This window comes from Lissotriton helveticus, chromosome 1_1, assembly GCF_964261635.1.
Source record: "Lissotriton helveticus chromosome 1_1, aLisHel1.1, whole genome shotgun sequence".
NCBI classification, from domain to species: Eukaryota; Metazoa; Chordata; class Amphibia; order Caudata; family Salamandridae; genus Lissotriton; species Lissotriton helveticus.
This window is the reverse complement of record NC_136057.1, coordinates 1,885,741,161-1,885,762,853: the sequence shown is the minus strand read 5'-3', so window position 1 is coordinate 1,885,762,853 and position 21,693 is coordinate 1,885,741,161. Positions and strand designations below refer to the sequence as shown.

At 44.2% G+C, this 21,693-nt stretch overlaps 1 long non-coding RNA gene across 1 annotated transcript in view; it reads right to left on the bottom strand.

The window, feature by feature from the left end:
* The window catches only part of LOC144775436 (uncharacterized), a 102,795-nt gene extending 85,740 nt beyond the window's left edge, over window positions 1-17,055 (bottom strand). Inside the window, exon 1 of the long non-coding RNA XR_013600553.1 lies at window positions 16,892-17,055. This is a non-coding gene — a long non-coding RNA (uncharacterized LOC144775436). The remainder of the gene's footprint in view (window positions 1-16,891) is intronic.
* Window positions 17,056-21,693: the final 4,638 nt, after the last annotated feature.

Sequence of the window (21,693 nt, the reverse complement as noted above, 5' to 3'; positions counted from 1 at the left end):
ACTCACACACCAGCACAACCACTCACACACCAGCACAACTACTCACACACTCATACAGCAACTCACATACCCACTTTAAAGAAAATGTAGGGAGATGGTGGTCCCAGGGGGTCTACATAGCCCCTGCACAATTTTTAAGTTAGCCTCGGAGAGGTGGTGGTCCCCGGGACATATGAAAGCCCCGGAGCGGGGATCCATGCAGCCCCCTCCTTTGGTTTAAATGAAGCATTGTGGAGGTTTTGGTCCCCGGGGCTCTTGGACCTCACTGGAGGGAGGTGCCTGCAACCCCCTGCTTAATATTAGTAAAGCCCATAGCAGGTAGTGGCCCCCAGAGCTCATAAAAGGCGAAACGGAGGGCAGAAACACAAACAGAAAAGGCAAAACAGAGTTCAGAAAACGGACAGGAAAAACAAAACAGAGGCCAGGAAAACTAGCAGAAAAAGGAAAAAAGAGGGTAAAAAAACAAGTAGAAACGGCAACAGAGAAGGTAGACAAACAAGCAGGAAAGGCAAAGAAGAGCTGAAGAGGCCAGCACAGAGGGAAGGAAAGCAAGCAGGAAAGGCAAAACAGAGGGCAGACAAACAAGCAGGAAAGGTCAAACAGGTCAGAAGAGGGCAAACAGAGAGCACTAAGATCCTCACACACCCACTCACAGACCCACTCAGAGACTCACACGCCCGCACACAGACCCAATGAGACATTCATACACCTACTCAGACCCACACAGAGACTCATGCTCCCACTAACAAACCTACTTACACACTCATGCACATACTCACAGACCCACTTAGACACTCACACACCCACTCAGACTCATACACCTACTCACAGACCCACTCAGAGACTCATGCACTCACTCACAGATCAACTGAGAAACTCATGCACTCAATTACAGACCCATTCAGAGACTCATGCACCCACTCACAGACACACTGAGATACTCATGTACCCACTCACAGACCCACTTAGATACTTAGACACTCATGCACCCATTCACAGACCCACTAAGAGACTCACATAGCCACTCACAGACCCACACAGAGTAGCAAGCAGCCACTCACAGAATGACTCACACACTTTTGGAGGAAGTCACAAACCCTCTCTGACACTCTGACACCCACACACAGACCCACTCAGACACTCACCCACCCACTAAGAGAGCCACTCAGACATTACACAATGACTCACAGACCCACTCAGAGACTCACACACCCACTCACAGACCTACTCAGACACTCATGCACTCACTCACAGACGGTACTCTGTATTTTACAGTGAGTAATGAGAGGTTATACTAGTGTATAATGAGGTGTATCTCATTGTCACGTGGATGATGTCATCAGTGATGTCATCAGTGATGTCATTTGAGATGTCATCAGTGATGTCATCAGTGATGTCATTGACCATGTCATGAATGATGTAATATGTGACATCATCAGCAGTGGATTGCGGGCGCGAGAGTTATAATGAGTACAACTAACTATAATGGAGGAACTTCAATGGTTTTGTACGAGTGAAATGTCCAGCTAACTATAACAGCCCTAAAACCTATGTTTTTTTCAGTAAAATTCGAAGGTTTTTTAAATGATAATTTTTTAATGTAATAATAGTTATATGTATTTTTTATACTGATTTTCTACATTTTTTTAACTTTATTTTTACATAATTTATTTTTTAAATTACATTATATATTTTTAATATAATTGGAAATAAATATATTTTTTTAAATATTGAAACTGAAATATTATTTTTGGGGTGAATGTATAAGTGCAGAACTATAAGTGTGTTGGTTAGTTAGGGGACTGCATGCATAGTGGATAGGGGTTTGAGGCAGTCCATGTGCTAATGCCTGGCTCGCTGCATAAGTACTTGGATACGGACTGAGTGATTAGAGTACTGCAAGGAGATTGCCTGGGTGAATTTATAAGTGTTAGAATTACTTTTCAGGATCGATACTTGACTCAAAGATGCAGCACTGAGGTCTCTCCTGATAACAGGTGGGTGTATCGGAATTTGTATTACGGTTGATTTTAGAGGAATATTTTAAAGTTCCAAAACTCCATACTTGTCTCTCCATGTTCAGAGGAGTACTATTAAACAGGAACAGGGGTGGGAGCACACCGCTTCACCACCCAGCAAAGGTTCGCCCCTGGCATTGTGGTAAATGCAGTTTCATTTATTTGCTTGCTTCAAGAGTGTTCGACTGTTTCGCTATAGTTGGCGGATAGTGCTTATCTCTAGACACGTGTTTCTGGTTCTTTAACCATCATCAGTAGACATTACAGTCTTTCAAATTTGGGGTTTGCTGAGTAGGCTGCCAACATCTTTCTCAGGTCAGGTACCTCTCCAGGCATGCGACTGCTTCATCCACGAGCTTGTCAGCACAATGACTCACGGGAGTACTATTTAACAGGAACAGGGGTGGGAGCACACCGCTTCACCTCCCAGCAAGGTTCGCCCCTGGCATTGTGGTAAATGCAGTTTCATTTACTTGCTTGCTTCAAGAGTGTTCAAGTGTTTCGCCACAGTTGGCACATATAGTGCTGATCTCTGGACACGTGTTTCTGGTTCTTTAACCGTCATCAGTAGAGATTACAGTCTTTCAAATGTGGGGTTTGCTGAGTAGGCTGCCAACATCTTTCTCAGGTCAGGTACCTCTCACAGGCATGCGGGTGCTTCATCCACGAGCTCATCAGCTCAATGACTCACGGGAGTACTATTAAACAGGAACAGGGGTGGGAGCACACCGCTTCACCTCCCAGCAAGGTTTGACCCTGGCATTGTGGTAAATGCAGATTCGGTTACTTGTTTGCTTCAAGAGTGTTCGAGTGTTTCACCACAGTTGGCGCAGATAGTGATGATCTCTAGACACGTGTTTCTGGTTCTTTAACGGTCATCAGTTGAGATTACAGTCTTTCAAATGTGGGGTTTGCTGAGTAGGCTGCCAACATCTTTCTCAGGTCAGGTACCTCTCACAGGCATGAGGGTGCTTCATTCACCAGCTCATCAGCTAAATGACTCACGGGAGTACTATTAAACAGTAACAGGGGTGGGAGCACACCGCTTTACCTCCCAGCAAGGTTCGCCCCTGGCATTGTGGTAAATGCACTTTCAGTTACTTGCTTGCTTCAAGAGTGTTCGAATGTTTCACCACAGTTGGCGGAGATAGTGCTGATCTCTAGGCATGTGTCTCTGGTTGTTTAACCGTCATCAGTAGAGATTACAGTCTTTCAAATGTGGGGTTTGCTGAGTAGACTGCCAGCATCTTTCTCAGGTCAAGTACCTCTCACAGGCATGCGGGTGCTTCATCCACGAGCTCGTCAGCTCAATGACTCACAGGAGTATTATTAAACAAGAACAGGGGTGGGAGCACACCGCTACACCTCCCAGCAAGGTTCGCACCTGGCATTGTGGTAAATGCAGTTTCAGTTACTTGCTTGCTTCAAGGGTGTTCGAATGTTTCACCACAGTTGGCGGAGATAGTGCTGATCTCTAGACATGTGATTCTAGTTCTTTAACCGTCATCAGTAGAGATTACAGTCTTTCAAATGTGGGGTTTGCTGAGTAGGCTGCCAACATCTTTGTCAGGTCAGGTACCTTTCACAGGCATGTTGTTGCTTCATCCACGAGCTCGTCAGCTCAATGACTCACAGGAGTACTATTAAACAGGAACAGGGGTGGGAGCACACCGCTTCACCTCACAGCAAGGTTCGCCCCTGGCTTTGTGGTAAATGCAGTTTCAGTTACTTGCTTGCTTCAAGAGTGTTCGAGTGTTTTTCTACAGTTGGCCCAGATAGTGCTGATCTTTAGACACGTGTTTCTGGTTCTTTAACCGTCATCAGTAGAGATTACAGTCTTTCAAATTTGGGGTTTGCTGAGTAGGCTGCCAACATCTTTCTCAGGTCGGGTACCTTTCACAGGCATGTTGTTGCTTCATCCACGAGCTCGTCAGCTCAATGACTCACAGGAGTACTATTAGACAGGAACAGGGGTGGGAGCACACCGCTTCACCTCACAGCAAGGTTCGCCCCTGGCTTTGTGGTAAATGCAGTTTCAGTTACTTGCTTACTTCAAGAGTGTTTGAGTGTTTCGTCACAGTTGGTGCAGATAGTGCTGATCTGTAGACACGTGTTTCTGGTTCTTTAACCGCCATCAGTAGAGATGATAGTCTTTCAAATTTGGGGTATGCTGAGTAGGCTGCCAACAACTTTCTCAGGTCAGGTAACTCTCACAGGCATGCGGGTGGTTCATCCATGAACTCGTCAGCTCAATGACTCACGGGAGTACTATTAAACTATTGAACAGGAACAGGGGTGGGAGGCAATGATATCCTATGGAAGGAAATTGAAGTTACTGGTAAGTACGGGGCAAATGCAAAAATCTCCCAAAAAATCATGAACATACAGTTAGCACAATTTATCGATGAAAACAATCCACTTGATGACACCCAATTCGGCTTCAGAAAGGGCCATGGCACTGAAACAGCTCTCATCAAAGCATCAGATGAAATCAGGAAGATACTTGATGTGGGAGGTGCTGCAGTACTTGTGCTACTGGACCTCTATGCGGCATTCGACATGGTCGATCACGTCACCTTGATCGACTGTGTCGCAGCCATTGGCATCACACATAAAGCCAAGGCCCTCCTAGCCTCCTTCCTCTCCAATCGCACTCAATCAGTGACGCTTGGTACGTCAACTCCCCGTCATTTGCCCTCCCATGTGGTGTGCCTCAAGGATCTTCGCTAAGTCCGACCTTGTTTAACATCTATGTGTTGGACCTGGCGAGGGTCATCAAATCTTACAACATGGGCCTAACATTGTATGCCGACAACACACAATTGGTGCTAGCAGTCCACAATGATGGAGGGGCAGTGGCTGCAAACTTCCAAGAGGGAATGCTATCCATCAGTCTCTGGATGGCAAACAATTGCCTCAAATAAACTCTGACAAGACGGAGGTGATGATCTTCAGTAACCTTTCCCCTGCCTGGTTCCCTGCTTGGTGGCCAGCTAAGTTGGGTTCACCTCGGTCCCTTGTCTCAAAGGTAAGAAATCTAGGTTTTATGTTCGACGACAAGCTGTCATTCATACACCTCTCATTAGCACACTAGTCATGTCCAAGGCCTATTACTGTAACTGCCTATTCATCAATGACCAAGAAAGAGTCCTAAACAAGCTACAACTAGTGCAGCCGCCAGACTTCTGACAGCCACCCCCAAATTCAAACCTATAACCAATGTGGTACGACAGCTCCACTGGCTGCCCATCAGGAGCAGATCCAAGTTCAAGGCGCTATGCATCACATACAAGGCAGTCCACGACATCGGACCAGAGTTTATAAGGAAAACGCTTTGCCCCTACAACCCCACCATACCTTTACGCTCATCAGCAGCTAACCTACTGATTGTTCCCCAAACCAAAGAAGCCTCCTGGGGTGACAGAACATTTACGGTCACCACCATCAAACAATGGAACAAGCTCCCTCTCCGCATCAAGACTAGTCCCACGCTGCTCACTTTTCGAAAACCGCTAAAGACCTGGCTCTTCAATCAATAGCCATCCATGCCAGCCGTCCACAGCTCAGAGACACCCAAAGGTATTTGCGCGCTTTATAAGTTGCATAAATAAAATAAAAATAAAATATATTTGTTCCAGCGTCTGTTATCAGAACTCAAAACGATTCACTGACAGAATATCAATGTAAAAAAAAAAAAATCGATGAAAAAACTATAGAATGCAAAAATATTGACTCCTTATACTTAAATAAGTAACTACAAATATGTTGAGAAAAAATATAGTTGTATAAAATATCGATTTTTATATATAAAATATATATAATAATAAAATTAATTTTACAAAAAATAAAGTGGATTTAATGTAAATTTTAACAAATATAACAAATAAACGTAATCTAAAAAAAGTATGTATATATCAACGCTCATTCTCCTTCCCAGCCGGGTTAAAGAAAGCACTCAAAGGGGTTTTCGCTCGTTCCACAACGATTTTATTTAGCCAGTCTAAAACATGACACTTTTCGGCTACTGCCTTCTTCTGATGTTATTACAATTTACGCGCCATAGACTACATTTTTAAAAACCCACCAATGACTTCAAGTCATGTGATACAGCAAAAGCCAGAGATCGACGTAGGGCAAAACAACTTTGTGCATATTACATCGGCGCCATCTTTAAACATGCATATATTGCCTCTACTTTAATAGCCTCACATTCATTTGCGAATGGTACATGTGATTACTCTATTCAATGTTATCGTTGTACTACCATATATCGGTGTTATTCCATGATTAACATCAATGTTCCAAACTTTATTACACCTATAAATCTAAGTGTATAAACATGGTTTCATCCCACATTTCAGTAGGATAGTCGCATTATCATGCCGTGTTTTGGCTTATACGTAAACGCAATTAATATCACATGTTTAAAGATGGCGCCGATGTAATATGCACACAGATGTTTTGCCCTAAGTCGATCTCTGGCTTTTGCTGTATCACGTGACTTGAAGTGATTGGTGGGTTTTTAAAAATGTCGTCTATGGCGCATAAATTGTGATACCATCAGACGAAGGCAGTAGCCGAAACGCGTCATGATTAAAAGTGGCTAAATAAAATCTTTGTGGAACGAGCGAAGACCCCTGTGAGTGCTTTTTTAACCCGGCTGGGAAGGAGAATGAGCGCAACAGTAGGGAAATTCTTGGACTGCGTAGGGATAAAAATTACTATTCCCACTCCAGTGAGTACAACAGTAGGGAAAGTGTTTGAAAGCGGAGGGGTAAAACTTAATATTCACACTCCGGTGAGTGTAACAGTAGGGAAAGTGCTGGATAGCAGAGGGGTAAAAATTACTTTTCCCATTCTAATGAGTGCAACAGTAGGGAAAGTGTTGGATAGCGTTGGGGTAAAAATGACTATTCCCACTCCAGTTAGTGCAACAGTAGGGAAAGTGTTGGATAGTAGCAGGATAACATTTACTATTCCCACTCCAGTCAGTTCAACAGTAGGGAAAATGTGGGATTGCAAAGGGGAAACAATATTCTCACTCCAGTCAGTTTAAAAGTAAAAACAAGCAAAATATTAACAACAAAAATATTAAGAAACTAAAATAAATAAAAATATATACGAATATATAAAAAAGAATACAAATATGTTTAACATTACATATTCTTTTTAAAACATATTATAATATGAAATGCATATGACCAATACCTACAAATGTTATATTAAATAAAAGAAAAAATAATTTTCAAAGAAATATTTTTAAATAGAAATTATTTAGAATCAAAATCATTCATTATTACATTTATCTTTCTTTCTATTTCCCACCCTATAACATCACTCAATTCACAACCCACATCTAACATTTATGAAAAAAATATTTAGATAATTAACATAATTAATGGCCAATTAAAGAAATATTATTAATTAAAAAACAAATCAAAACTCAAAAAAATTAATAAACTTCCCAGACTTAACCTCTATGATCCCCACAAACCACGAGTAAAATTAAACTGTAAAAAAATAATTACACAATTAAAACTTATTTTCAATTAAAAAACGAATAGTAAATATCAACGAATTATAAAGTAAGTAAAATGTATTTACTCCTCACCCTTTACCCCAAAAAAGTAAAACCCACACACAAAGCAATATAAAGAACTACCCTAATTAAATATCAATTAATTAATTAACATTAATGATCAACCAATTATTAATTAAACATAAATTACTTCCCACACTTGACCCCTAAATACCGCATATCTGCTACAAGGATCTCCCCACGCCGGGGTATTAACCCCTTCCACGCTCATGACGAGCTGGGCTCGTCATGCAGTAGCCTCCTGGCACGCTCATGACGAGCCCAGCTCGTCATAAACCAATGAGGATCACGAAATCCCAGCACAGCAGGGGAATTCCCATAGCATCCAAGAGGTTAAGGATGCACTGCAGCCACTATATGCTAGGCCATTTAATGTATTTCTGTGCCGTGCGATCTGTTTGTCCAAAAAGGCAGGAAATATAATCCATATGTCTCCAGAATTACTCTCTTTTTTTGCATACTTTTTAATATCTGTTGTATTTGAGACATACTATAGCCATTATGCCACTCTAAAAATCACATTTAATGTTGTTATTTTGGACACAACATGGTAGGGCATCATGATATGTACAGGACTTAGAGATTATAACAATTATAAAAATGCAAATACTATTTTAGTAAAATGAATTTTAAAATGAATTTACATGTATGTATGCTGAGAAAATGTGTGGGAGTAAGCCATATTTTGACTTACTTATTATTGAATAATAATCACTGACACTTTTGTTGCTGTTTCTTTAGATTAAATGTTTAATTTCTTTCGTTACGTTGAATTCTAATGTGGGGTTTATTTTATGTAAAGCTAACATTTGCCTTTAAATGCATTTATTTATACCACATACAAATCGCCTTTTGAAACTAAGCACCAAATTATTATCACCCCTAAGTAAGCTTAACTGAAACATAGAAATGTGTGTTTTACCCTAGAGAGAGCAGGAATTATTTACCATCAAAACCACAAATGTGCTTTATTTACAGCCTGTGTCTTGGTAGGCCCTGGCTTATTTATCGACCTGTGTTTTATGAACCGCAGATGTGAGCCTCTGCAGCTTTGCCTAAGGAATGCATCCCATTCCAACCCTCATAAATCCTGTCTGACAATTAATGACACAGGGCCCCTATGATGCTAACTGTTCCTGGGATCGGAACGTATATATTGGACTGCCATTTAAATACAAGTCTCCCAGCTGTCTGCATGACAGCAATGTGTTGTATTGTAATGTCCTCACTGAAACCACTCATTATCTCCCTCTGCTCGGAAGTGCGCCTTTGGACAGCTCAACAGCTATTAAAGTTCTCTTGCTGGTGCTGGGAATGAACCTACTTCATTCTATTAAAGACCAGGCACTCCAAGCCAGTCAAAAGCTATTATTTCCAGGGCAAACAAGCATTTACAATGCAATAGGTCTCTGGTTAATTAAGTTTGAGCTATTGGCATTGCTAAATATTGCAACACCAACTGCAACAAAAGTCTATAAATTGTAGGCAAAAAAAAGTGTATTTATTTTTGTAGCAATGGTGTCATGCTGCTCTTTAGATGAATATGTTTAAAAGTAAAGTGCGCCATACTGTGATTGCTACAATAGTTGATCGTGGATGTGTTAACAATTGATGTGTGCACTGATGGCTGGTGGTGTGTGTGCCTGTAGGAATTGTGTACTGCCGGCTGGTGGTGTGTGTGCCTGGTGGAAGCTTGCACTGATGGCTGGTGGTTTGTGTGCCTGGTGAAAGCGTGCACTGACGGCTGGTGGTGTGTGTGCCTGGAAACAGCGTGCACTGACAGCTGGTGGTGTGTGTGTGCCTGGTGAAAGCATGCACTGACATCTGGTGGTGTGTGCCTGGTGGAAGCGTGCACTGATGGCTGGTGATGTGTGTGCCTGGTGAAAGCGTTCACTGACGGCTGCTGGTGGTGTGTGTCTGATGAAAGCGTTCACTGACAGCTGGTGGTGTGTGTGTGCCTGGTGAAAGCATGCACTGATGTCTGGTGGTGTGTGCCTGGTGGAAGCGTGCACTGACGGCTGGTGGTGTTTGGGCCCGGTAAAAGCCTGCACTGACAGCTGGTGGTGTTTGGGCCCGGTGAAAGCGTGCACTGACAACTGATGGTGTCTGTGCCTGGTGAAAGTGTGCACTGACAGTGTGGGTGTCTGTGTGGTTGTATGTATGGTTGTATGTGTGGTTGTATGTGTTGTTGTATGTGTGGTTGTGTGTGTGGTTGTGTGTGTGGTTGTGTGTGTGTGGTTTGTGGTTGTGTGTGTGTGGCTGTGTGTGTGTGGTTGTGTGGCTGTGTGTGTGTGTGTGGCTGTGTGTGGCTATGTGTGTGGTTGTGTGTGTGGTTGTGTGGCTGTGTGTGTGGTGTGTGTGGTGTTGTGTGTGTGGTGTTGTGTGTGGTTGTGTGTGTGTGGTTGTGTGTGTGGTTGTGTGTGTGTGTGTGTGGTTGTGTTTGGGGCTGTGGTTGTGTGGCTGTGTGTGTGGATGTGTGTGTGGTTGTGTGTGTGTGTGTGTGTGTTTGTACGCATCGAGCTGGGAATCCTTTTAAATAAAAGGAGAAGCGCGTGCACTGGTGCAGTATGCGCCTCTGGGTATGCACACATACACATACTCTCTCGCGCTCTCTCACACAACCAAACACACACCCATATGAACACACTCTCACATCACATACACACAAACACACACACAGACTGTGCTGGGGCAGGGCACAGGAGATGCTGCTCTCGCCTTGAGACTCCATAGTGTTAAAGCACATGTACCCCGGTAGGCACTCACAACACAGGTGTGCATATGACACGTGACACTGCCAGCCGCACAGAGAGGCCGTGCTTCACACCAAAAACACACCATGGAACTGCCAGCCGCACAGAGAGGCCGTGCATCACACCAAAAACACTCCGTGGAACTGCCAGCCTCACAGAGAGGCCGTGCTTCACACCAAAAACACACCATGGAATTGCCAGCCGCACAGAGAGGCCGTGCTTCACACCAAAAACACAGCACATACAGCCGCAGAGAGGGGTTGTGCTTCACAGCAAAAACACACCATGGCACTGCCAGCCGAAGAGAGGGGCCGTGCTGCACACCAAACACACACCGTGACACTGCCAGCCGCAGAGCGAGGACTATGGGTGAGCCGGGCTCCTACTCCAATAAACTGCGTAATACTGCCAATAAACATCTGGGCCAGGGGCCATGCTTCCAATAACTACTCCAAGTGAAACTGCTTCTTCCAAGGAGTACCAAGCTGCACATAACTTAATCACAGTGCCACTAGCAGCTGCAAAAGAGGGCAGGGAGCAGCTGCAAAAGAGAGCAGGGAGTGAGCTACTTCACACCAAATACACACTGACTGTGGCACGGCCAGCTGCAATAAGGCCGTGCTTCACACCAAATACGCAGTGACACACTGCCAGCTGCAAACAGAGCTTCACATCAAATACAAAACCGCATGTCTGCCATTCCAAACAGAAAGCTAAAGACCACATTTATTTAAAAATACAACAAGCAAACCACTGGAGCAGAGTAATCCCAAACATCAACACTACTCTGACTGCTCCGAGGCACTTAAAGACACGCAAGAATCTCGGTGGAGTGGAAAAACATGTAAACAAACCAACACAACAATACTATTGAGCCTGGCTATTATTTCAGTCAACAGCACAAAGGCTTCTTGTTTACAAGTAAAGATGTATTTTGCTAAACTGTAACTCAGCTACCTTAAGTTATTGAAACAGCGTCAAATTGTTATTCGGACCAAGCTTTCAACTGCTTCCAGATTCTGTTGCTCCATTTCATTACTTGCCATTTTCTAATATATGCTAAAAGCACAATGTGACGAGCACTACAAAATCTAGTAACAGTAAACAAAACTATTTAAAGTAATCAACAAGTGCTGATCGAAACAGAATAGGCCAGGCATGCAGTGAAAACCGGTTTTGTTACCTCTTACACAATAGAAATACTGATTACGTTTAAAAGTTACTACATTTATTGCACGCACGTGAGATGTGTGTATATATATAAAGAGTTGCGTTTATTAATTAACAAGTTAGGCTCGACTTCTGGAAAGTAACCACGTAATACTGGTAGTTAAAAAGCACCTGAATTGACCAATAATCAGATACACCGACAGCTGTACAGAGTAGAGAGAGTTTTAGGGCAAAACAATGGACCCCGTTTCCTGCAATGCCCTGGGAATTCTAAGACTCTGGCAGCAGGGCTACCAAATCACTCCAAATACAAGGCTATTCGTGCACCAAGGCGTGTGGGACAACGTGGCTAGAACAGAGCGCTGCATGGAATGGTATTGGAGAAGGTGCAGCGCGACAGGTGGGCATGGGGGCAGACCGATAGGTTGGGATGGAATGCAACATGAGAGTAGTATTGCGAAGGGTAGAATAGCACGGGATAGAACACACCATGCCAGTAGCAGAGGATGCTTTCAAAAAGGGGGTGGTGATGGACAGAGTATCTGAGTTAATCAGAACACTCCTACCCAGTCAACAGATCAGGGCTTGATCCATCACCGTTTTTTAGCTCACTGCACCATTCCAGTTCAGAACCTGGCTATATTCAAATTAGTCCGTCCCTGGCCCAGTGCATCATGGGAACAGTGCAGACCAAACTACCAAGCCAATTCTTCACTGGAAAGGAAACAAGCTTCCGGGGACTGGTTTCTGGCATTACAGCCGTCTTCGGCCCGGCTTGCTTGAATCCTGATGGTGCAGTGAGCAAGGGACTCATGTCTGAGCATACCCTTCCACACTTGTGGTGGCCAAAATAATTTCAAAAAGGGGGTGGTGATGGACCTTTCCAGTAAAGAATTGGCTTGGTAGTTTGGTCTGCCCTGTTCCCATGATGCACTGGGCCAGGGACAGACTAATTTACATGTAGCCAGGTTGTGAAATGGGATGGTGCAGTGAACTAAAAAACGGTGATGGATCAAGCCCTGATCTGTTGAGTGTTCTGCTTAATTCAGATACTCTGTCCATCACCACCCCCCTTTTTGAATCGTTTTGGCCACCACAAGTGTGGAAGGGTATGCTCGGATGTGAGTCCCTTGCTCACTGCACCATCAGGATTCAAGCAAGCCGGGCTGAAGACGGCTGTAATGCCAGAAACCAGTCCCCGGAAGCTTGTTTCCTTTCCAGTAAAGAATTGGCTTGGTAGTTTGGTCTGCCCTGTTCCCATGATGCACTGGGCCAGGGACAGACTAATTTGCATGTAGCCAAGTTCTGAACTGGGATGGTGCAGTGAGCTAAAAAACGGTGATGGATCAAGCCCTGATCTTTTGACTGGGTAGGAGTGTTCTGCTTAATTCAGATACTCTGTCCATCACCACCCCCCTTTTTGAATCGTAGTAGCAGAGGATGCAGCACAGCATACGCATGTGTAGCTTATCAGGGGGCGCCGTGAGGAGCAGTGCCCAGTATGGTTCATAACAGTGAAGTTCAGGGCGTGCTGCAAGATGACGGGTACGCGGGGTCTCGCATGCCTCGGGGTGCTGGGAGGATGCAGGATACCAGGGGTGCTGCACGGCGGGAGGTAACGATAACGTGCCACACGGCAGGAGATGCAGCGAGGCAGTGTTCAGAAGTCATGTGGAGTTATTTAGGAGACTGGTTGTTTGGTAAGGGTAGTCTCGCGGCAGTGCCACGGACACGCAGACAGAGCTACCTCTGTACTTACATGCTAACAACCCAGGAAGGCAGCAGGGCGGGCAGCTCGGTAACACCCAGGCGGCTGCAGTCCAGCAGGTCCCCCGGAGCAATGATGAAACCGAAAGCAATAGGTTTTAGAAGCTGAGACAGCCACCAATGCTGCACACGCGCGCGCCATGGCAAAACATATGCTTTCAATTATCGCGCCCGTGTGTGGGCGCCATAATTGAAAGCATATGCCAGAAATGCGCGTAATAGACACCAATAGGCCAGGGGCGGAGCTACGTGCCCGCCTTTGGCCTATTGGTATCTACTTTACAAAACAGCAAGCAATGAAAGGCCAATAGCAGGTCGCAAATGGAAATTCACACGCACAAGCGTGTGGAATTTCCAGGTCCATTTCGAAAACCCTGCCAAAAGGAATCAGGCTGTGCAAACACTACTGCGCAGTGTACGCTAGGCCGAGACCTAAAAAAGGAGGACTCTCTTTTTAGCAGTTCACCCTACCGCAGCCACCAATTACTCATATATCGTGAAATTCTTTAATATTTATTATCATCCATCTGAGGAGGAGCAAATCTACGCCACCTCAAGAATAAATTCAACTTAACTTTCCTATGTTTATTAACAATTATACATGGTATATACACTATTGACATATTTAATCTACTTACAATTTCATTATAATGCGCTCTACCATATGCCCAGGGCCTCTATTAACTGTAAATTAAATGCCTCCAGCGGGCTGCAGCACTTTATTGTGCCTTTCGTACAGGTAGCCTTTCATACCTGTCTCAGGCTTACCATTGCAAGGCATGTGTGCGCACTTTACTGCTACTTCGACTTGGCATGTGAATCCAGCAAAAAAGTAAATTATGGTTGCTGATTATTTTTAAATGTTCTATTTACAGTGGCCCCCGAAGAAGGGACATGTGGTCCCGAAATGCATCGGGCCAATCCCAATCAACTGCTGTTAATTTCAAGTTGTCATCAATGGATTTAAATTCATCGGCTTTTTTGTTTATTACAAACTCTTATTGTAGCAACCCAACTGTCATGATGTAATAACATTGATTGCATGATTGTATAATTATTGAGAATGTAAAAAAAAATCAGAAAAATAAGAAACAAAGATTCATTGAATGATTCAAGATCATTTGTATTGTGTTTTATGCAGAAAGGAATAATGAATTTAGTTAAAATTAGTTAAAATTGATTAACACAAGTCTAAGTTTGAATAGAATCGATATGCTGTGCTCCCAGTCAGGTCCTAACAGTTTAAGTTTGGCACCATAAATTAGATTTATTGAGATCCTAGGGATAGGCAGCCCCTTTGAAACTGGGTAGCACGCAACAGAGTGATAATCCACGAATATTATGTTTGAGCATTAGTGAAAAGTTTGTATATCATTCAAAACCAGGTGTGCTTGTAACCCATCTTTGATAAATGTGAATCTACTTGCCAAGCTCTGAACTCCCCTTTTACTACATATACATTACTACTAACCAGTGGTGGTTGGTGAGATTTGAAAGTGGTAAGGCTAAAGGGTTGTCATAAGTGACGTGTGGAAATAGCCAGACCTTTTGTCTATCTGACTACTTCATGTTTTGCACCGATTACAATTAGAGCACTCGATGCAGGAACACCTCTCCGGGTTCCTCCTGCGCAGGCAACCTCATTTATTTACAATAACTGGTTTAAAGGCAAATCGAGTGTGGCGCTGCTTGCAAAATTCACTCAAAATTCGCATAAAGGCAAGTCGAGTGTGGCGCTGCTTGCAAAATTCACTCAACATTTGCTTAAAGGAAAGTCGAGTGTGGCGCTGCTAGCAAAATTCACTCAAAATTCGCTTTGTGCACATTTGCAATCTCACTTTTCCACCATCCCTTAGATTCAACGAAGTGTAACCGATTTTTGGAAACGTACAGAAATTCACACAATGACACAAACAAACAGGAAAGTGCGGTACTGGGGACGTCCTGACGGCAGGATGTGCTCTGCTATTTATAAATGAGTGCTAGGTCTCACCTAATATTTTAACTACAGCTCCCTTGCTTGACATTTTTAGTGCCCTTTTAATCCCTGTCCTCTGTCTCTCTGTCTTGTTCACCGCTCTGGGGTGCAGTGCATGGCAGGTTACGGACTGAACGGCAAGTTTCCCCCTGCCAATACCACGGGCTGGAGCAGAAATGAGTGGGTGTCGCTATAAATAGAGGCTCGGCGGGTGTCTCCAGACTATTTATATCCACATGCGGCAGTTTCCTAACCTGAGCTTATGAGAAGGTTTAACATTAGAAACTAATTGTTCCTAATTTACCAAATAATTCAAATTCATTCCTTCAATGTAAATGAGTATTCCACATCTGCCTTTCCAGAACTTATCTTGTGATTAATGAGTAGGGATACGGGAGTGACCTTTCCTCTGACCTTTTTTTTCTGTAGGTTTCTCCCCAATCCTCACAGTTACATAAGAGGGACGGCTTATGCTCTCGTTTGCAGTCGCGGCCGGCATTACGGGCGGGTGTGGAGGGGGGTGGGGATGAGGCAATGGGGTAATCGCGCCGCGGAGGGGGTGAGGGGGAGGCGGGAGGGGTTCAATGAAAAAAAATATATAAAATAAAAGTTAAACTTACCGCACCGCTTTTGGTTGTCCCGAGAATCCCGACTCTCGCTGTCCTCCGTATTGAATTCCAGCAGTGCTGTGCTCGTCATCAGGAAGGCTGCAGGCAGCCTCCCTCCCCTCCACCGCAGCGTTGTGATTGGTGAGGCCGCTGCCCCACCCGGGTCATTTTCTCTATGTAGGCTGCAGCATACATAGAGAACAGGGAGAGTGGGTGGTGTTGCTCGAGGGCAGGGGGAAGTGGCTTGCCCACTGCTGTTCATACTGCCTGTTTGGGCGGCCTCAGGCTTCCCAAACAGTCAGTATGAATAACAGTGGGCAAGCCACTCACCCCTGCCCATGGGCAGGACTGCCCACCCCCAAACAGGAACTTCTGCTTTCTCGCAGTGCGAGAAGGCAGAAACAAATGGTAGTTATTGCCATTTATGTTTCTGCTTTCTCGCACTGCGAGAAAGAAGGGGGGCGGCACCCAAATGCCCCTATAGAGGAGCCACCACTGCTACTAAGGTAGGCGCTAGGTAGCTAGCAAGCAATACTAATAAAAGGTGGGGCATCTATGTTTAAGTTTTACATGTCCTGGTTGTATGAAACACACAAATTCTTTTTTCCCTGTGAGGCATACTCCTCTCATATTGAGTGCCTTTTCCCATTACTATATTAAAAGTATTATTATTATTTTGAGTTTTATATAACACTAGCTATACCCAAAGGTATCAGAGCACTTTCATGTTATGTGATAACATTTACAAGAGGTAAATAAAACCTCCATACCCTGCATAAATCAATCATGTACATAAACAAACACAACATATTTCCTCAGAATCATAGAAAAATGTATGCAAAGTCCATTGTCTTTTTATATGGAATGCTTGGCATTTCTGCCTCTGGTTTTAATTCTATTTTTCACCATTCTGTGAGATACAATAATTGAAGATTTACACATCTAGACTTTGTTATAACGACACTTTCCATACATATTTCTACAATTCATATTCTTACCTTTATCTGCAGGGCTATCTGGTGTTGATTTTTAAACTTGTCGCTGTCCTACCAGCTTTTTCAACAACTTTCCAATGGGCTTTACCACCTTACAGTTTCCTCAGAGATCTACTCCTGTAAAATGTGTTTTTTCTTTTCTCACGATGTGTACTTACACCCTGAAAGATAAACACAATTGTATAGAGAGAGTGAAAAGAGAAAAAGTGAAAAGAGAAAAATCAACAGCTGTGGACCACTCAAGGAAACATAGCGGTACATTTACTTTGAAACATCAACACATATTTTAAGTACATTCATTGATCAATGACATAACTGTGCACCTTTCAAAATCATTTCCCTGTGTTCTGTGCCAGCTGATGGTCAATGCTAGCCCTGTTACACTCTGGGGGAGGGGGGGGCTTACTGTTTCCTTGCCTCTGGGGTCATAAATTGTCATCTGGTTCAGTCTCTCCTGCACTTATCAATCAATGTATTGATACAGAGAAAAGTCATGGTTTTTTCTTCAGTACACTGTTTAAATGCCAGTATTTGTTTTTACACTTCAGTCCCCTGTTTCACTAATAACTATTTACTAAGCATTGAAAGGCCACTGTGGCAAGGTATTCAGCTCACTTACAGCTCGGTGACATTATTCAATGCATCCCACTTCTAACTCCATTTTTCTTAGAGTAATAAATACTTTTGCACCCTCCCAGAAGCGATAAAAGAAACATACAATACAGCAGTTTGCTCAAGAAAGGTATTTGTCTGTACACATGCATGCTTGGTGCCCTGCAAGGAAAGGGTCAGTTCACACAAGGTGCTCTCAGTCTGCCCCTTCCCTGCATTGCTGGTTTGTGGGCCATATATACAAACAGAATGGCAACTTCAGCAGAACTAGAAAAAGACACAGTGCCAAATATGGCACCAATGCGAATTATAGTACAGAAATGCAAGATGTGAAATATGAGCAGCAGAGAAATGCAAGCTGGCACTGGACCATTTATACACTGTGCCAGGCATACAGTGTAAGCAAAAAGGTGAGGAAGCTAATATGGTTGTCAGGCAAAGCAAAAGTGACCTCTAAGTTGGTTCTGAACAGCTGTTGCAGCTTGTCCAGGCCATGTCAGATGTGTATTAAGTGTATACATATGGAGATATGTATATATTTTCCTCAACAATGATCACACAATGAAAGAGGAAAAACAAGGAGAAACAAACATATTTCTCCTAGCTACACCTCACCTGGGAAGATATGGCATTTTGAACCATGCACCACCCATGGAACGTTTTTCCAGGGAAGAGTAATGCAAGGGAGAGACTTGCACTGCCTTGCCTTGCTCCAGATGTACTATGCCACACAAGGTGGCTCTGTGTGGCATAGTAAATCATTTAAGGGCTTGTGTTTTCTCGGGTCCCCTAGTGTGATGCAAGGACAATGCAATCCCTTGATAAAGCTGTCTTCTAGATTACCAGGAGTTGTGACTGCAGCTTCTGCCTTCCACACTCCCCTCAGCTTCCAAGTCTGGCAGCCTCTCCGCTCAACTCGCAATCAAGGAAGCAGCTATGGTGGCTATGGATGTAGTCTAGCAGCCTTAGAAATACAGGTCCTTTGAGCCAGGGCCACACTTTGGGGCCCATTAGGATCTCGGACGTATCGCCACCGCCCGCATGGCGGTGGCGATCCGCCCGAGATCCGTCCCTGCCCGCCACCCATTTCCCTCCTGCCATATTACTATGGTGGGGGGATCGCAGTGGACGGAAAGACCGTCCGCCGCTTTTCCGCCCGGTCAACAAGTTGACTGGGCAGAAAAGTGTTTAATATGATGGCGGTGTCTGTCAGACACCGCCAGCCATATTATCATTGGGGCAGAAACATGCATGCGGTAAATGCTTGGGGGGCCTGTTGCGGGCCCACAGGGACTCTGGGAGGTGGAGGGTGCACATGGGGGGTACCTATGGTACCCCCCCTGCAGTTCCATGCACAACATGGCAGGCACCGCGCTGTGGAAATAAAATCTATAATTATGCCCCTTCGCTGCCCTCTGCGCGATCTAATTATGCCTCTTTGCGCGATCCCCTTTGCACGATTAATAATTGCCCATATTAACAGCCGGCACCATTTTGTTTTTAATTCACCCTTTGGTGTCCCAAGACCCCGAGCACGAGCACGACACCCCTGCACCTGGCCTTCCTCATTTTCACCATCTGTCTCTGTGGTTTCTGCCAAGTCCGGGAAACCAGTACATGAGTTCCTGCCCCCCCGCAGAGATGGTTCATGTTCCTGACATGAAGCACGAGCACAAACCCCCAAATGAGGAAGCCTCCCCCTTCCAACTGTCAGACTATTTCACATCGCAAGTCCCCTCACGAAGCCTAAGACACGCCCCCATTTCTTCACACTCTGCCCCTCTTGCTGATCTTTGTTCCTCTATCTGCCACAACCTGTTTGTTCCTCTATTTTGCCTCGTGACCAAGACTGTATAAATATTCCGCTGTTGAAAATAAAGACACCCACTTCAAGAGAGGGACTTGAGAGATTGCTCCTGTGCCCGCTTGGTGCTGGAAGCGCTCCCCTTAACTCGAGTTATTGGTCTTGTCCTCCTTCATTTGAGCACCACGGACTCCTCGCTTTGCATTGACAAGAAATTATGATTTATTAAGCATAGAAATTCAGAAATGAGGTAATAAGTAAATTTAATTTACCACATTAATTGGCGCCCGGAACAGGGACATTCCCTTTCCCCCACGCGCCGGCGATATTGGACCCGGTACTGTCCCCTCCTGACCGTTGACGGACTTCAAAAGTGCACAACGCGGGGAATTCCCGCTAACTCCCTCGAGGCGAAGAGGGGGACCCACTGCGGCCCAGCATCCACACGAGGCGGTGTGGAAATAGCGGAACGTCCTGAACCAAAGCCCAACCTGCGAAGCAGACGAGTCCGAGGTTCTACAAATCCCACCTTGAAACTGCGCGCCGCGTTTTCCCAAAATCTTCAAGAGGCCTTCCAGTTATTTTTCGGTGAGTACTGCTGAAAAGTATAAAAACAAACCCACAGCTTTTGTGGGGGCGGTAAAGATACGCGTTTTGTTGGTTTCTCACCTATCTTTGGTGAGGACTACTAAAACTAGTATAAAAGACGGACTCACTACCTTGTGGGCACGTTAAAGATACATGTTTTTTGTGGGTTTCTCACTTATTTTGTGAGGACTACTAAACTAGTATAAAAGACGGACTCTCTTTCGTGGGTACGTTAAAGATATTTGTTCTGTTTGTGTTTTTCTCACTTCTAAAAATCTTTGAAAGTCTTGCCATCATGCGTATTTTCTCGAAAATACGTAAGATGGCAACCAAAAGGAGTATTCTTGAGAAGGAAATTCCCCTTCCTCCTCGGGATACTCCAGGACACTTCATGTATGCAAAACATGGTGTCGGTGTACTTATTTAAAAAAGAAAAGAAAAAGAGAGTCCGCCAGTCACAGAGTGACTCAGTAGAATTATGGAGAAAAGAAGCCCATAGGAGGCAACAGAAGGAATTGCATAAAGTTGAAAAGGGTAAGAGAATGTCAGAGCAGGCCAAGAATGAACAGTTACAAGAAATAGGGAAAGAAGTAGTTAGTGAAAGGAATAAAAGGGAACAATCAGCCATTTCTACTGGTTTTTATCCTGTATTGCCATCTGCACCTGAAAACCTTAACATTGCATCAGCACAGCCTACAGCCCCACTACCAGAGGATACTTTTACTAATTTTCTCTTAGATACTCCACCACCCTATGAAGTTCCAGTCATTCAACACCCTCTGCCTCCGCCACCCCTTTCACAACATAACGCACCACCTCTCACTCCAGAAGGGGGTGCCGTAGGTCCAGACCCAGGTAAAACAATTCCCGACTGCCCCTATGACCCGACTCCGAGCAACACAGGGGAGGCGGGCCGAACAAGTAAAATACTTCATGACTCCTGGGAAGAAATAAGACATCTACCAGCAATTGACACGTTTCTTCAAGCGGCCTCTGAGTTTCTTCGTACTGAAGAGAACTCACGAGCCATTAACGCTATGACTACAAGAAGATCACACCCTGTAAAAATGCACATGTATAGGTTCCTCCTTTGCTGTTTCATAAAACACATACAAGCAGAGGAAAGAAATGTACCAGTTTCACTTTTTGACTTATTAGATTCCGCATCCGACCACACTAGTCTAGAACTTATAAATGATGCACTAGACAGGTTCACCCGTAATGTGACCCGTATTCTGCAAAACTTGCAAACAAATGAAGAGAATAAGAAACTTGAGGAGGAAATTACTGAACCTACTGAAAAAGTCCTACCCATTCGTTCTTCCGCCCCTAATTCACGAACACTCCTGCCTACATTCCTCCAAGGTCACTCTGAACGGTCATCTCCAGATGAGTTTTTTGAAAATACATCCAATGCATTAGACTACTGGTTAGACCAGGAACCTCCGCTTACACCGGAGGAGGAGGAAATAGCCATAACTGCGACCCTATGGGTCTCTCAATATAAGATATATGACAATGATCTCATAGCCCAGCTTTTTCTAGCATTACCACGCTCACATCAAAGATTAGCAAGTCTCTACATGGTACAACATCTCATCACACTCAATGACACTCATTTTAAACATGATCCAAGACTCGAAGATTTTCTGTCTGACTGCGCTGATAACATGTTCCTCCACAATAGTTCAGTTTTTCTCAACACATTGATAGATTTTAGACAGAAATACCAAAAAGTGACTGAATATAGATCTCCCCATAATACGTGTGGATCAACGAATAGACTTCCTCAAACACGCCA